Here is a 17,696-nt window from a genome sequence, read left to right on the forward strand (position 1 = left end):
ATGCGAAGAGCATTAAAGTAATTTTGCAAATTAGATCGTGCGCTATTAATGTTGTATATTATCATATTGAGCATAATATTCATAAGTTTATTGCTGTTCTAGATAGATATATAAATGTCAAACATATTATATTGCTGAGAAACCCTGCCTATATACATTAGCAGATGTTGTGAAACTTTCAATTCAACAAAAATTAGCTGACATTTCGTTCAGAAATTTTTAAGCAGGTAAGATTAAGGTTGACGTATTCCAATGGATCCACTTAAAATTTTCAGTCAGAGTAATCATGGCTCAGGGTCTCTGTAACTGATTTATTCTCAAGCTGAAAATGTCTGTAAGAAGTTGTCAAGTTGAAGGAGGCATGATACCGTACCAGAGTTGTGTGATTTGCTGACGGAAGACAAAGGAAGTCCCCTTATCTCATTGTATTTAGACCTGAAATTTATCATCAGACTGATTTCCCCGGGGGTAGCGTTGTATTTTGGTGTGATTTGGCAGATGACACACTAACATGCGACTGTTATTCCCACGTTAAATATCACTCAATAATGTAAGGGGGTGTCAAAGGCCAATATATCTCTCCGATCCAGCACCATTGAATTAGTTTCAATTTTACTTAATGTATACCTTTGAAATCATTTGATGAGTAAATTTGGTACATATACAGTTTTTCAGATTTTTTTACTAGAAATAAAGAGGTGTATGTGTTATCTTTACCAATCACTCACTTTACCGATCACTCACTTTACCGATCACTCACTTTACCAACAGCCTGTTACATCTGACTATACTTCCACCAGAATAGAGATTTTACAGACACACTCTCATATCCAACACACTGACTCAGTCCCACAATGTGTCGGTTAAGTCAGGTTTCACTGTATCTGACACACTGACTCAGTCCCATAATGTGTCGGTTAAGTCAGGTTTCACTGTATCTGACACATTGACTCGGTCCCACAGTGTGTCAGTAAAGTCAGGTTTCACTGTATCTGACACATTGACTCGGTCCCACAGTGTGTCAGTAAAGTCAGGTTTCACTGTATCTGACACATTGACTCGGTCCCATAGCGTGTCAGTTAAGACAGGTTTCAATGTATCTGACACACTGACTCATTTCCATACAGTGTTGGTAAAGTCAGGTTTCACTGTACATGATTCATTACAGTTAAAAGTACCTGTATTGGATTTTGAAAGTGAATATTTGCAGAAGGTAAATTGTTGATCTTTGTCAATTAATTAAATAACATTTTTCAATTGTACTGAGTTCCTATGTACATGTAACTTTGCATGTGTAGTAAGATAAACAAAATGGCCAACAATATGCCATCTTGGATTTTGACAGTAAATTTGAATTAAATTCTACCCCATGTGACCAATTTAAACTCAGTCAAGTTGGTTTCCTAAACATCCACACAACCTCTCGACTACAATTATCGGCTGATTAGGTTGGAGAGAAGCTCCCCTGTCAATCTTGCGAGGTGTCAAATGTAATTTACTTATGTAAAAGACAGTGGAACTAATGATGATAGAGTGAACGAGATCCGACACATTCTCACCTCCTTTCCTCACCACTAGTAAATACATTTTTGTCACATTAACACATATACTTAATTAAGATTAACCAATCATATACAATTTTGATTTAACGTCTCAATCATCAGTACTCAAAATTCGTGTTAAAATTCAAATTCTCCGTATAAACGGAATATCTGTTTAGAAATATTAAAGTACAATTTTCTAAAAATTGAAATAAATGTTGTTGCAAATAAGAAAGCGTAACAGAATTTGTTGAAAATGCCAATTGAATGCAAATGTTTATCAGAAATCCCTCCTGCTGTTTGTTATCCTAACAATTGAAAATAGAAAATTACTTTTCGGTTTTCGAAGGAAAACTATTTAAAAAAGAACAATATACATGTAAATTTAATCTATAAAAGGCACAAAGATGTTCCTGGAAGGATAGCAGAATGTATTTAAGATTTCATTTTGTCCGCATGTTTGATCTCAAAATGCAATCTTCTGGCTATGCTTTTTAGCATTGCATGTTTAGCCTTTCAGGTATTTTTTTAACGATTAGAAGAAAGTTGTCTAACTTAATTTTGTTTTGTGAAATTGATTTAAGTTACAGTGATCGCTGATCATTGCTTCCTGTGCCACCCAGATTCCAGACAAATTTTGCTAAATTTAAATGAAATTCGATAAAACTTCTCATCGACATCATTACTCAAGGCCAGTAATATTTGGTTGTGATGTCATTAAGAAAATTAAATTTCCTCCATTCTGATTGGCTGATGGTATCCACGACAACATGTTTCTTTTGACTTTACATGGCATTATATAAATGTTTTATTAGATACAATTTTGATTGGCTGATGGTATCCATGGCAACATGTTTCTTTTGACTTTATATGGCTTTATAAATGTTTTATTAGTGGGTACAGTTCTGATTGGCTAATGGTTTCCATGATTACATGTGTGTTTTGATTTTATATGGCATTATATCAATGTTTAATTTGTGGATACAATTTTGATTGGCTGATGGTATCCATGGCAACATATTTGTTTTGACTTTATATCACATTATATCAATGTTTAATTAGTGGATACGATTCTGATTGGCTGATGGTTTCCAGACAACATGTTGTTTTCACTAAATGCATTATACATTTCTATACATGTATATATCAGTGTTTTATTTGTGGATACAAGCATATAAACACAATTAATTATACTTTTGTTACAAAAATGTCTTGTTTGTTTGTTGTTTGTTACTTGTTTAACAACCTATTAAAATCCAGGGTCATTTAAGGATGTGACAGGTTTTGGAGGTGGCGGAAACCCGGAGCACCTGGAGAAAAAACTGCCCCACGTAGGTTTCGAACTCGCAACCCAGAGGTGGAGGGCTAGTGATAAAGTGTCAGGACACCTTAACCACTCGGCCACCGCCACCCCACCAAAAATGGCAAAAGTAAGGTCCTACAAAATGTAGCCGCCGTGTAAGAAAGATGATCTTCATTAATGTCTGATTGCCCTGGATTGGGATAAACTTTGAGAATTGGTAATTACAGTAGGCTCACTGACTCAAACTACTGGTGACAACGTTAATAGTTGAAGGAATACCGGGTATTCGAGGTATCCAAAATTGGTCCTGGATTATTGTAGGTATTGATTGTACGTGAATGTTACACTATACTCATTGCCTACTAAAACAACGTCGCCATGATTTATTACACAAAGGAAGACAAAGTATAATTGACATGTGATTATTTGAAAAATATCAAGTGAACAATTTAGTCATCCAGTTACAAGAAACAAATGTAACCCTATAGTAAATACTAGCCGCAATATACCGCTCGGCTAGAGAGATTTTCCCTTTAGCTTGATCGTTTGAGCGTAAGACTAGTAAGCCAGAGGTCCGTTGTTCGAACCCTAGCGGAGGCAGTGATTTGAATTTAATTAATCATGCGCTCTGTTACATTGGCCCCCATGTAATTACTCGGGGGAGGGGGGGGGGGAATACTCTGCCTTGCTCCACAAGCATCGCTGTAACCCCTGGAAACTTCTTTCCTGGAGGGGGGAGTATGTAACCCTGGTAAATACTAGCCGCAATACACCGCTCGGCTAGAGATCTCTCTTTAGTTTGAGCGTAAGACTAGTAAGCAAGAGGTCCCGGGTTCGATCCCTAGCGGAGGCAGTGATTTAGATTTAATAAATCCTACACACTGTTTCATGAATACATGTGTGTATGTACAAAAAAATTACAAAGGCCTAACTAAAATATCTGCCATAAACCTAACATATTGGTTCATGGTTAATTCCGATTGACGGAATTACAGAAATATGTGCAAATGTCTTCCGATGTTGAACAGGAAGTGACCACTGTTGTTAATATCCCAAGATATCATATATTCAACCCCTTCCAAGTAATGGATAAAATGCTTATGATACACATTTTTTGTTCCGTGTAATCCTATATCAACTTTGCTTCATAGCGTCGCTCCGTAGTTTGTTTTGTGTTCATGACAGACTAATCAAAATACGTATCCATATCATAGTAATTAGACCTATAATGAAACAGGTGGTAGTGTAGGTGTTTAATCAAGCCACCGTTAATTAGCGGCTGTCATGATTCGGAGCCTGTATAAACACATCTTCGTAACAGTACCCTCGGGGCCACATGCAGCCATATGTGACACAGGTAAAAAATTAGCAGGTGATCACCTGTTTGACGAATAGGTAAGATTAATGCTATAAATATTCGAGGGAGACAAATAGCGGTTGAGCGATCCGTGGTTGATTTACAATGAATATTTGGGACACAGTCGAGACCAAGCCAACTGTTCGACAAATGGGTATTCAAGGTATTGGAGGAATTTGGGTTCTAGCAAGTGGGGTGTGACTGTACTTTTTAAAGGCATAGGATCTGCAATATTTTCTGACAAAAAAACAACTTTTACTTGAAATAACTGCATATATTGTTAGGTGTAATGTAAAAAAATGAATGAAACTTTCTTTTACCTTGAATATTACATGATAAATGCAAATTTTGTATGTTAAAAATAAAAAGTTATTTATTTTTGGTGAAATAATAAAGAGTTGGTGGAAAACAATTGACACTGTCTGCATAATTAGGATTATGACAGTGAAAACAAAACAATAGTGGCTTTTTTAAAATTAATTTATTCACATTGAAAGTCGTTTCCCAGAGATTGACCTCTAAATTTGTATACATCTTAAACAAACAACCTAAAATACCATTCAACCAGATGTTTTGGGACGTGATCATTATAGAGAGTCAAATCATAAATGTTGAGTATAAGTATTACGTACTATGAATTTCCTTATATTTTTTTAGTTAAGGGAGGAGTTGTCTGCCCCAACTGGAATATTGACATTGTGACTTATTTGTTTTTGGTTGTCATGGAAGAAGTTGTCTGCCCCTAATTGGAATCTCCACATTTTGATGTTTGGACATATTTCTTTTTGGTTGTTATAGAAAGAGTTGTCTGCCCCTAACTGGAATCACCACATTGTGATGTTTGGACTTTGTTTGTTTTTGGTTGTCATGGAAGAAGTTGTCTGCCCCTAATTGGAATCTCCACATTTCGATGTTTTGACATATTTCTTTTTGGTTGTTATAGAAAGAGTTGTCTGCCCCTAATTGGAATCTCCACATTTCGATGTTTTGACATATTTCTTTTTGGTTGTTATAGAAAGAGTTGTCTGCCCCTAATTGGAATCTCCACATTTCGATGTTTTGACATATTTCTTTTTGGTTGTTATAGAGAGAGTTGTCTGCCCCTAATTGGAATCTCCACATTTCGATGTTTTGACATATTTCTTTTTGGTTGTTCTAGAAAGAGTTGTCTGCCCCTAATTGGAATCTCCACATTGTGATGTTTGGACTTTGTTTGTTTCTGGTTGTTATGAATTGTCTGCCCTGAATTGGAATCTCCACATGGTGATTTTTGGACTAGTTGCTTTTACTAATTACCTGAAATGTCTCCCCATTTACGTTATGTTCCCAAAGGTGCCAAGAAATGAACAATTCTGTAAAAAATTCCTCTTCAGTATACAGCCTGCTAATTAAAACTCGGCCATTGTAAGTCATTATAGAGGACATTTTCGTATTTTTCTTCATCTTTATCTCCCTGTAATTTTGTAAAACTCTTGAAAGTGCCAGTTACAGTACAGTATAATCAACATTACACTTCAGTCGTTGATCTGAAATAGTTTTGAAAAATTAGCAAGAAGATTTGATGGCAAATTTGTCCTATATTCTGGAAAAGATAAGTTAAAACAGTTCTATCCTTCGACAGTACATGTATATAGAGCCATTCTATGACGAATATTTGAAAATTTGTGCTGCAGTGAAATGCCAACGCTAAAACGAGAGATTCACTGCAACCACAAACACAGGGCACACAGACACCCATGTCCTGGTTGTTTTGTTATGGGAGAAAAAATCAGGAGAAAAAAAAATTATTTTAGGAACAACTGGGAAAAACAGCAGGTTGAGGGGGTTCTTTTTAAATAACACATATACCATTCTAGCCTTAAATGAATTTTACTGATATCTTTCTTGATATTCTCCTGGCCAGGACGCTGACATTTATAAAGTATATTTGTAGTGCCAGTTTATCCAATCAGACATTGACCTTGTATACTCCCAACAGTACCAGTTTTCACCATCAGACATTGACCTTGTATACTCCCAGCAGTACCAGTTTTCACCATCAGACATTGACCTTGTATACTCCCAGCAGTACCAGTTTTCACCATCAGACATTGACCTTGTATACTCCCAGCAGTACAAGTTTCCCCATCAGACTTTGACCTTGAATACTCCCAGCAGTACAAGTTTCCCCATCAGACTTTGACCTTGAATACTCCCAACAGTACCAATTTTCCCATCAGACAATGACCTTGTATACTCCCAGCAGTAACAGTTTCCCCATCAGGAGTGACCCAGTTGACTCCATTTATAGAATTTCCGGTAAACCAACCTGCTGTGTTTTCCAAGACAAATCACCATTCCTGTGAAGACCTGGCCTTATTCCCAGGTCGGGCGATTTATCTTCGATACAATTTATTGTCAGTCATTACAGTTGGTACGTTCTGAATCATTGGACAAATGTGTGCTGCTATGACTGTTCCTAATCCCTATCTTCCATTACTTTAATCCATAACAGCCATAAGTTAACGTGATTTGAAGTTAGCTGTGAGTTTTCGTCGGTTCTTCTGAGGTATTTGACAGCCTTGTTAGTGCCAATGGGCAGGGTAGGTACAATCACATGGTGGTATGTGAGTTGGACATTCTAGGAATTTACGTCCACTATTGATGAGAGAATTGTCGTTTGTGTGACACTGTTACCACGCCTGATACCTTGTACATTGTTTACAATTAGCTAAGTGAGGAGGCCATTTCATTATATCCTATCTAAAACAAATCACTCAACTTTTTCATTCCATTCAGATTTGTAAATTAAGGAAAAGCACAGCTCTCAGACGCCATGGATTCTCATTAAAACATTAAGGGATGTTTTTAAAGAACAAAGCATTTGTTGTTTTGAATTACACAAGCACTTTCTTAAAGTTGTAGCAAAGGATAAATGTTTCACTGTAGTCTTAATGAGGAATCAATACTTGGTTGTCATTAGGAGTATTCTGCTGCTGTTGTTTATAGAACTACTGTTGTTGATTATAGTACTACTGTTGTTGTTTATAGTACTACTATTGTTGTTTATAGTACTACTGTTGTTGTTGTTTATAATACTGCTGTTGTTTATGGTACTATTATTGTTGTTTATAGTACTGCTGTTGTTAGTCCCCTGCCGTTTGAAAAACGGGGGGACTATAGGTTTACCCTCCGTCCGTCTGTCTGTCTGTCTGTCTGTCCGTCTGTCTGTCTGTCACGCAATAGTTGTCCGGACAACTCCTTCTAAAGTACTACTCCGATTTTAATGAAACTTGGTATACATGATCAGTATAACATGTAGTTGTGCATCAAACATTTTTTTTTCAAAATTTCATTTTTCAAAATGGCTGCCGGCTTCTCATTGGTCGAGGCTTGTCCGGACAACTCTTCCTAAAGTACTACTCCGATTTTAACGAAACTTGGTATTTATGATAAGTATAACATGTAGTTGTGCATCCTACATTTGTTTTTCGAAAAACCAATTTTCAAAATGGCCACCGACTTCTTATTGGTTGAGGCGTGTCCGGACAATCCTAAAGTACTACTCCGATTTTAACGAAACTTGGTATACGTGATCAGTATAACACGTAATTTAAAAAATGGGAAATAAATAGTTGCACTCCTGGTTCAGGCAGGGGACTTTGTATTGCTGTTGCAATACTATCCATCCTTGTTTTCATTGTACCACTGCTGTTGTTGTTTATAATACTGCTGTTGTTTATGGTACTATTATTGTTGTTTATAGTACTGCTTTTGCTTATAGTGTGTATACTGCTGTTGTTGTTTATAGTACTACTGTTATGGTACTACAGTTGTTGTTTATAGTACCAATGTTGTTGTTTATAGTACTACTGTTGTTGTGTATAGTACTGCTGTTGTTGTTTATAGCATTACTGTTGTTTATAGTACTACAGTTGTTGTTTATAATACTACAGTTGTTTATAGTACTACAATTATTGTTTATAGTACTACTGTTGTTGTTTAGAGTACTGCTGTTGTTGTTTATAATACTGCTATTGTTGTTTATAATACTGCTATTGTTGTTTATAGTACTACTGTTATTGTTTATAGTACTGCTGTTGTTGTTTATAGCACTACTGTTGTTTATAGTACTGCTGTTGTTGTTTATAATACTACAATTGTTGTTTATAGTACTACTGTTATTGTTTATTGTACTGCTGTTGTTTTTAGTACTGCTGTTGTTGTTTATAGCAGCGTTCGAATTTAACGCTCGCACACTCGCTAAATGCGAGCTGATTTTTCATTTTGCGAGTAGAAAATTGTGGTACTCGCATTTTTCTGCGAGTGCATATAAATCCTGGTAAAACAGACACACATAGTAAAACATCGACGAAAACTTTAAACAAAAACCGACACACAGACAATGCATTATTGGTGACGCTTGTACACAGCACTCGTTAGTTTCAAGCGTCTCAAAGACTACGATATACATGAATATATTGTAATGGAAAAGAAACGAGAGTTTCCGAGAAACAAAACGTGATGTCTCGCTAGCATGGCTGACATAATCAATTTTTTTAAGTCAGCCGCTGCCGGAACATCAAATGAAAAGATCGGCGAAAATAATGAGAGCAAGGACACATGTAGAGAAAGTAGCCCAACTTCTAAGAAAAAAGTGACATCATCCCAAAACAAACAAAACAAACTGTCGAGAAATGGGAACTGCATATTGACCTGGAAAAAAACCTTGAAGATGATCATGTGCACGTTATTGAAATTTATTGCAAAACTTGCAAAGAATATAGTCCCGACAAGTCATCATCAGTAAATATTTTGTTCTTAATTGAAATTCTATCAGCACTTACTGTATTGTCCATTTTCTAATTTAACAAGTCAACTTCAGATATGACAAAAACAAAATGAAATTTTTAAACAAAAAAAATTCGGGTTTTTTTTCCAAATCACAAATATGTTGTAAAATCATGATGGACAGGGAATAGCATTTTAATTAGATAGAATTAATACTTATTTCATTATTAGTCAAAGATTTTATGAGAAATCATACGTGATTAAATCAAATGAAATGACTGATTTTTTTGATTTTTTGTTCTCTTGAAAATAAATTATAACATGTAAGTAATATATAGGATCAAAATCCTTCAATATTCATTGATCTTGAAGTTGATGATATTTGAAGGGAGTATACCCTGGCTTATATGAACAGTGAGTTAAATAAAACAAAAAACAAAACAAAAATTAATTGTATTTTGGCTCAAATAAAAACTTTATTTGAAGCAACTGTTCTTTTGTTTGTGGTTCTGAAAAGTAAAGATTATTTATCATAAAACATCTGTTATATTTAATGTTAACACATAATTTCAAAATTGCGAGTAAGTTTGTAATTTTGCGAGTTAAAATTTTATCCACTCGCAACAACGTGCGAGTTACTAAAAAAGTTAAATTCGACCCCTGTTATAGTATTGATGTTGATGTTGATAGTGTTATACTGACGTTATTGTTTTTAGTACAGCTGCTGTTGTTTGTAGTACTACTGTTATTGTTTATAGTACTACTGTTGTTTATAGTACTGCTGTTGTTTTAGTACTGCTGTTGTTGTTGATAGTATTGATGTTGATAGTGTGATACTGATGTTATTGTTTTTCGGCATAGCCGTCTAATTTTGTTTTGGCCCCGGATATGACGCGACAGGTGGCGTTTTTGTCAAGATGAAGTATGTGATTGGTCAATGTAGCGGTCAATGCAAAATGCAGATATACAGTTTAAAACGAAACAAAGTTAAAGGGACTTCACGGTAAACCAATATTTATTTTGTATTTTCTATCATATTATTGGGTATATCTTTTAAAAAAGTAACCTTCTGAACAATAGCCATTCGAATTTGATGATGTATGTACATAAAAACATCAATTATCAATTATTAGGTCATGACAATCTCGGTATTATTTACACAAACTCTGTAATATTAACACAAACTCTGTAATAGTTCCACAAGGTCGGTAATATGTACACAGTCTGTACCAGTACATCGCTACTGTCACTATACTATATGAACAGTGTTTACACTTATTTATACATAAATATGTGTGCCGTAATATATACAGAACGTGTTATTTAACATTTAAACCACTGTATAATATCGTTATCCAACTAACCCAGACGGAATATAGATATCGCCTTGTAAACTATCGTCTGTTTGTGTTGCCACGATTTCAAAAGTCACGTAATAATTTAAAAATAATTTCCGCGCTAAATTAAGAGGGGGATTCCCAACTAAATCGAGTGGTCAAGCTGGACATAGGGATTGACTGTGAACATTGGGACAGCACAGAAACATAATTGGAAGGAACAAAACGCGTACATTCAGTGAAAATTGCAACGTTTATCGTGATGTCCCTTTTAAATTGAATGCACCGCTTTTAAATTGAATGCAAGCTGAATAAGTGGATGCATCTATTCAAATGACACATTTGCAGTCCTATTATCACCAAAAATGATTCAAACTGATATAATTTTGTTATCCGTGCTGAAACTGTGTATTTATTAATTAAAATGTAGTTCATTAATTTATTTCACCGGTAGTTTTACATTATAACCACCAGCACTAAAACTATGCCGTTTATCTTTTTTAAAGATATTTCTTGTTATAGTACTGCTGTTGTTGTTTATAGTGTTATACTGCTGTTGTTGTTAAGTATTTCATTGTATTGAATAAAAAACATAAGTTACAAAAAAAAAAAAAAAACCTTTCAGTGCCATAATGGCAGCTCCAGCTGTATGCTCCCCAGGAAGTTAAGAAAGACCTTGGCTGGGTGCTAAAGGCCCAAAAACCATAGATAATAATTGTGAATCATTTTGGAACGGCTTTGTTGCTGTGATATAACGTTATATAAAACTAAACAATGATCAAATTATTATTATATCAAACTGTCATCCCATGCATACATTTTCATCAAATATTGCAACTGTAGTAAACTTCACCCACTATCTCCTGGGGTGAATGTGAAGCTTTAGACCCTGTCATCTGTGAAGAGTTTATTCTGGAAGATCATTGAAATTTTAGTGAATTTGACACGTTTTTGCTCTGCTCCTCACCAGCCCTTTGGGTTGGGAAAGACTCAAGATTATTATAGTATCAAGCTATATATGAGGTTTTATTTCAAATTAAGTTTGAAATCTTTCCTGTTCAAATGGAATTGTAGATGGATATACGAACTCAATCATCCAGTTCTCCAAGGCTAAATGCAAAACCAGTTGTGTAATAAAAATAAGCACCAAGATCCTTCCGTTTATTGAGAGTAATTGTTTCCAGCATATCTGAATCTTAATATTTTAGATTAATGTTGACATTTAAGCCAATTTGACACCTTTGGGCCCCATCTCTCGACAGCCCCTGAGGGAAGGGCCATGCGGCATTGTAAAAGTTATCGTCTTATCAAATTGTCATCTCCGGGTTATAATTCCAATCAAATTTGTTTTATTTTCAATTGAAATGAAACGAAATACACCCAAATGTATCATTTTCGTAGATATAAATAGTAGTAAACTTCAAACCCTCCCCGGGGGGAAAATTCAAAGCCTGGTGTCGACGAAATTCACAATTTTGACAAATCACCTAAAGACCCTTCTGTCTTTGAAGGAGTTATTATTTCGAGCATGTCACAATCTTTATAAAAGACTTTTTGAAAATTTTAAACTAAAATATCTCATTCCTTGCAATTACATGGAATGACAGTTTGATAATTCAGAGAGGGGCAGGGCTAAAAAAAATTCTAAAATTTTAATAATTCCGCCACATACATATACAATTTAAACTTAGAGATATTTCATGAGGCATATTTTCTGACAATTAACATCTGTAGAGTAGAGTGCAGTTTGTGTTATTGACAATTTTGCATTAGGTACACTGGCATAACATATACTACCTTCAATGTACCTTTCTAAGGCCGGAAATTCTGAAAACATCATTTATAGTACTATAGCGAAACTGGACCAGGCTGAACGCTGATGGCCAGGTAGCTTAAATGGTTAGAGCGTCTGTCTACAGTTCAGAGGTCCCAGGTTCGAGTCCCAGTTTGGTCTTTGCATTTTTCCTTTCCTGTCACATTTGGTGCCCAACTAAATACCCAAGGAGATAATATAGGATTTTGTATGTGTCTTTGGGGTCAAAGACTTTATTGAAAGAGGGAAGAATGTAGCAGAACTGGACTGGGCAAATTAATGTGCCGGTTGCCAGGTAGCTCAAACATTTAGAGCATCTGTCGGTTGGAGTCCTGGTCTGGTCGTTGCATTTTCCCTCTCCGCGGTACAAATGGCCCCCAACTAAACCCATGGAGGTAGTATAGGGTCTAGTGTGTGTCTTTGGGGTGGGAGACTTTGTTGAAGAAGGGATGAATGTAGCAGAACTAGACTGGGATGAAAGCTGGTGGCTAGATGGCTCGAATGGTTAGTGTCGATCTGTCTAGAATTTGGGGGTTCCCAGGTTCGAGTCCCGACAAGGTTGTTGCATCTTTCCTCTCCTGTCACTGTACAGTAATTAACACCTCCATGTGTGTTTCAGTAACAATTTTCCCTCCATTTATAGAGAGTTCATGTTCAGACCATTCTTTGTATTTTCAGGACTTGATGTTGAAGGTATGTGGAGGTCGCGGAAGGCTGCTGAATAAAACAAAGGGGATAAATTAGACACAAAGAAAAAATGGTCAGAAAACGATCTCCAGACTCGTGGACTAACACTTCAAGGGTCACAACAGTGATGTCAGAGGTCATGGGTCAAACAAAGGTCAAGGATTTGACAGGTCTGTACAAACACTTTATATTTCATGTTTTGCAGATGCCCAGTTGTTACATCAGATGTAGGTAATGTTTTATATAAAAATATATCATGCTGGTTTATGTTTGCTTATGCATGTATATGTGATGAATATGCATCTCATTGAAGTCAAGGACATTTTTGTCCTGATTAATATTGAAGAATCATATTCTTTCAAATTTTTTTTTGGCCTTAATACAGTTTTTCTTTGTGGGCATTGAGTTCACTGTCTGATGCTTTTGTGACACTAAGAATCATTCACCAGACAACTTTGTCAGCCACTCCATTATGATTGATTGTAACTGTAGACATTAGTAAATCTATCATTGACTAAACTACAGATTCATTAGATCACCTGAGACAAAGTCTCAAGTGACCTATTCTAATGGCATTTTGTCCTTCATCATTCGCCGACTGTTCGAAAACAACTGAAATCGTTTGCTTCTTCTCAATAACCAAGAGGCCCAGAGACCTGTTATTTGGTTAAAGATTGTTGAAATGAATGACTTTGACCTTCATTCAAGGTCGCAGGGGTCAAATATGCTAAAAATCTTCAAATGACATCTTCTCACTAAACAAGAGTCCCAGAGACCTTGTATGGGTTCTGTAGCATACTGGAATAAAGAGCTATAAAGAATGTTCAAATAAATGTCCTTGACCTTCATTCAAGGTCATTGGGGTCAAATATCCTAAAATCTTTAAAGGAGATCTTCTCACTTGACAAGAGGCCTAGAGACCTGATGTAGGTTCTTTAGCATGCTGGGATGAAGAGCTATCAGGATTGTTAAAATGAATGACTTTGACCTTCTTTCAAGATCATTTGGGTCAAATATCCTAGAATCTTTAAATTACTTTTTCTCGCTAAGCAAGAGGCCTAGAGACCTGACGTGGGTTTTTTAGCATGCTGGGATGAAGAGCTATAAAGATTGTTGAAATGAATGACTTTGACCTTCATTGAAGGTCACAGAGGTCAAATATGGTAAAGGATGTATATATCATGGAAGTTCTTTAGCACTCTAGCAAACTTCACACAATTACAAAAGATAATAATATTTGAAAAAGTTTCACTTTCAGGGATTGTTAGGTCAAGATAATCTCGACTATTTTTTAGAAAAATCCTTGTCAGCACTTAATAGCTTTCAGGGGCCGGTAGGGGACTTGTATTGCTTTAGCAATACTCAGTATGCTTCTTAAATTTGAAATCGATCAACTTAATTGTCAATAAATTCAGTCAAATACTGTGAATGTACTTATTTTAGCAAGAATCATCTTATAGTCCTTTTGGTGCCCATGGAGGAATCATTTTGTTAAATTATAATTGTGCTAATTACACTTATATAAAGTGTTTTTATAGAAAATAATTTGGGTATACCATTTCATCAATGTCCTGATCTGTTAAAATTGGGAAACTTCGAGCACACCAAATGAAATATGTTTGCAGTAACATGAACAAGTATTAGATTATCTAAGTTTAAAACTGTAGACTGGCCTACACATATAGTTCCCATGGCAACAAAAGCGATTCTAAAATTGTAAGCGCCTGACAAACACTAGTCATTGGAATTCTTTTTATGCTGATGGTTTGTGAGTTTCAAGAAGTACACAGTACAGCATATATACTTAAATACTAGCAATTCCACTGAAACTTTTATCCTAGATGCCCGATTTCACCATCGATGGAGTTCAGAGCAAATACTCCCCTGCATGACAGTTCAAAGTAATGGCAAGCAGAACCTTAAATTTGTGTACAAACAATATTTATTGGAGGTTTACATGAACATTTCAGATATACGGTAGGCTGTTTGCCATATTTATCTTCACAACAATTACAGAATAAGATTGTATGGTGGTGGAACTCTCATTTATAACAGCCAGGGCTTGTTTCCTGAGTCCAACATCCAAAAATCTCTTGTTAAAGGTTGAAATATACCTACTGGCTAAGAATATGTCTGCATTATTTGGGATCTCTGGTTCAAGTAGGGGTAATCTGATTTTCCCAGTTTTGGTCCCCTGGTTTTCTTTGGGCATCTTGGTTCTTCAGTGGGTACACTGGCTTCTTCTGTGTATTTTGGTTCCTTTCGGTACACTGGTTTCTGCTGGGTATTTTGGTTCAGCTTGGTACCCCAGTTTCTATTGGTACTCTGATTTTCTCTTTGGTTTCCAGTCTTTTGGTACCCTGGTTTCATCTAGGTATTTTGGTTCCTCTAGGTACTCTGGTTTCCCTTGGGTACTTTAGTTCCTCTTTATACTCTGGTTTCCTTTGGGTATTTTGGTTCCTCTTGGCACCCTGGTTTCCTCTGTATTTTGATTCCCCTTGGTAACCTGGTCTCCTCTGGATATTTAAGTTCCCGGCCCTAGGTACCTTAGTTGCCTCTGGGTATTTAAGTTCCCCTAGGTACCTTGGTTCCCTCTGGGTATTTTGCTTCCTCTTGTTCCTGTGTTACAAGCAGGGTACCTTAAGAGTGCTCACTTCAAGCACCAACTGATGATAATCTGTTTTTTGGTAAAACAAATGATTAAAGATTGTATGATAGATTTGTACTCCAGAGATGATGACATATCCTATCTGTAGCTGTCTCGGTGTATAGCTAGCTGTTACACAACAAAAGCGTATATTTTTTACTCTCAAACATCTGCCATATTGTACAAACTGTACCGCCATGAGTTTGATTCTATGGTGTTTGGCAGAGCAATGGAACAAATAAAACATAGAACTCTTAATGAAATTTTATTTTTAGTAAGATTGCTTTAGATTGCTGTACTTGTTGCAATTATCCATTTGCTGAAAGTGATCTCCGAGGAGGGCCATTACTCTCATTGCATTTTATTGAAAAGAGGAGTTCAAAAACAAGCATACTGCAAATCATCCTGCCTTTCTAGTTTTGTAGCGCTGGGGCTAATATTAAATTCAGAATTGCAAATATGATATGAGAATGAAAAATTAATAAGCATCCGGATTGCAATAGGGAGAATTGATTGGGTTATCTGTACACAAACATCTCCTGTTGGTACACATACGACGTGCTGTCGAACATAATGTCATATGTCATGTCCGGCGTGTGTAGTTCAGGTGTGATCGGCCCCTGGTCACGTCCTATCAATGTATTACATAATGGTAAAAGTATTTTCCACTTTTGTGCTGTAATTAGCTAATATTGCTGACGGACTCTAGATTAGTATATTGGTTCATAACAATTTTTAAATGATCTCATAGTGATTTGATGTGCTTGGTTTGGTTTGGTTTGGTTTATTTTGTTTAACGTCCTATTAACAGTAAGGGTCATTTAAAGCCATGCCAGGTTTTGGCGGTGGAGGAAAGCCAGAGTACCCAGAGAAAAACAACTGACCTAGCTATGGTCAGTACCAGGCAACTGCCCCATGTGGGTTTCAAACTCCCAACCCAGAAGTGGAGGACTAGTGATAAAGTGTCGGAACACCTTAACCACTCGGCCACCGCATATTTGAAGTGCAGTAATTGTAACAATATTTTAATGAAAAGACTTTTTAACACTGATCATGATAACGGCATCTGCTATCCGACATATTCCATAAATGACTTTATGTATTCATAACTTTATGAATGTTGAAAAATAAAAATTGTTGTGTTTATTACCTGAACATTAGGATTTAATAGAACATAATTTACAGAAAAAAGAATCATTCCTTCCACATTCAACCGTTATAAACTAAACCCCCTTCCTAGCATTAATCGTAATTCTCTGACTCTGTATTGCCTCTCAATAGTCCACATCAATTATCAGTGTTGGTATGTTATAGCTTACAAACCAATAACTTGATGATCAGACAGCGGAAGTGTTAATATTGTGGTTTACAATGCCAGTAGATATGTCACTGACAGAGAAAAGGAGGTAACAGACATCAATACGGTTACTGAGAGAGATCAGCGTCTATAATCATCACATACAACAATTTTATTGTTACTCTTTAGCAGTGTGTGTAAAAGTTTCTGTTGAAGCTTCAGTATACAGCTGAACACAGCTGGCCAGTAATAGTTTCTGTTGAAGCTGAACAGAGCTGGTCAGTAATAGTTTCTGTTGAAGCTGAACACAGCTGGTCAGTACCAGTTTCTGTTGAAGCTGTACACAGCTGGTCAGTACCAGTTTCTGTTGAAGCTGTACACAGCTGGTCAGTACCAGTTTCTGTTGAAGCTGTACACAGCTGGTCAGTAATAGTTTCTGTTGAAGCTGTATACAGCTGTACACAGCTGGTCAGTAATAGTTTCTGTTGAAGCTGTACACAGCTGGTCAGTAATAGTTTCTGTTGAAGCTGAACACAGCTGGCCAGTAATAGTTTCTGTTGAAGCTGAACACAGCTGGTCAGTACCAGTTTCTGTTGAAGCAGTACACAGCTGGTCAGTAATAGTTTCTGTTGAAGCTGAACACAGCTGGTCAGTAATAGTTTCTGTTGAACCTGTACACAGCTGGTCAGTAATAGTTTCTGTTGAAGCTGTACACAGCTGGTCAGTAATAGTTTCTGTTGAAGCTGTACACAGCTGGTCAGTAATAGTTTCTGTTGAAGCTGAACACAGCTGGTCAGTAATAGTTTCTGTTGAACCTGTACACAGCTGGTCAGTAATAGTTTCTGTTGAAGCTGTATACAACTGTACACGGCTGGTCAGTAATAGTTTCTGTTGAAGCTGTATACAACTGTACACGGCTGGTCAGTAATAGTTTCTGTTGAAGC

This window comes from Pecten maximus, chromosome 5 (assembly GCF_902652985.1).
Source record: "Pecten maximus chromosome 5, xPecMax1.1, whole genome shotgun sequence".
Taxonomy (NCBI): domain Eukaryota; kingdom Metazoa; phylum Mollusca; class Bivalvia; order Pectinida; family Pectinidae; genus Pecten; species Pecten maximus.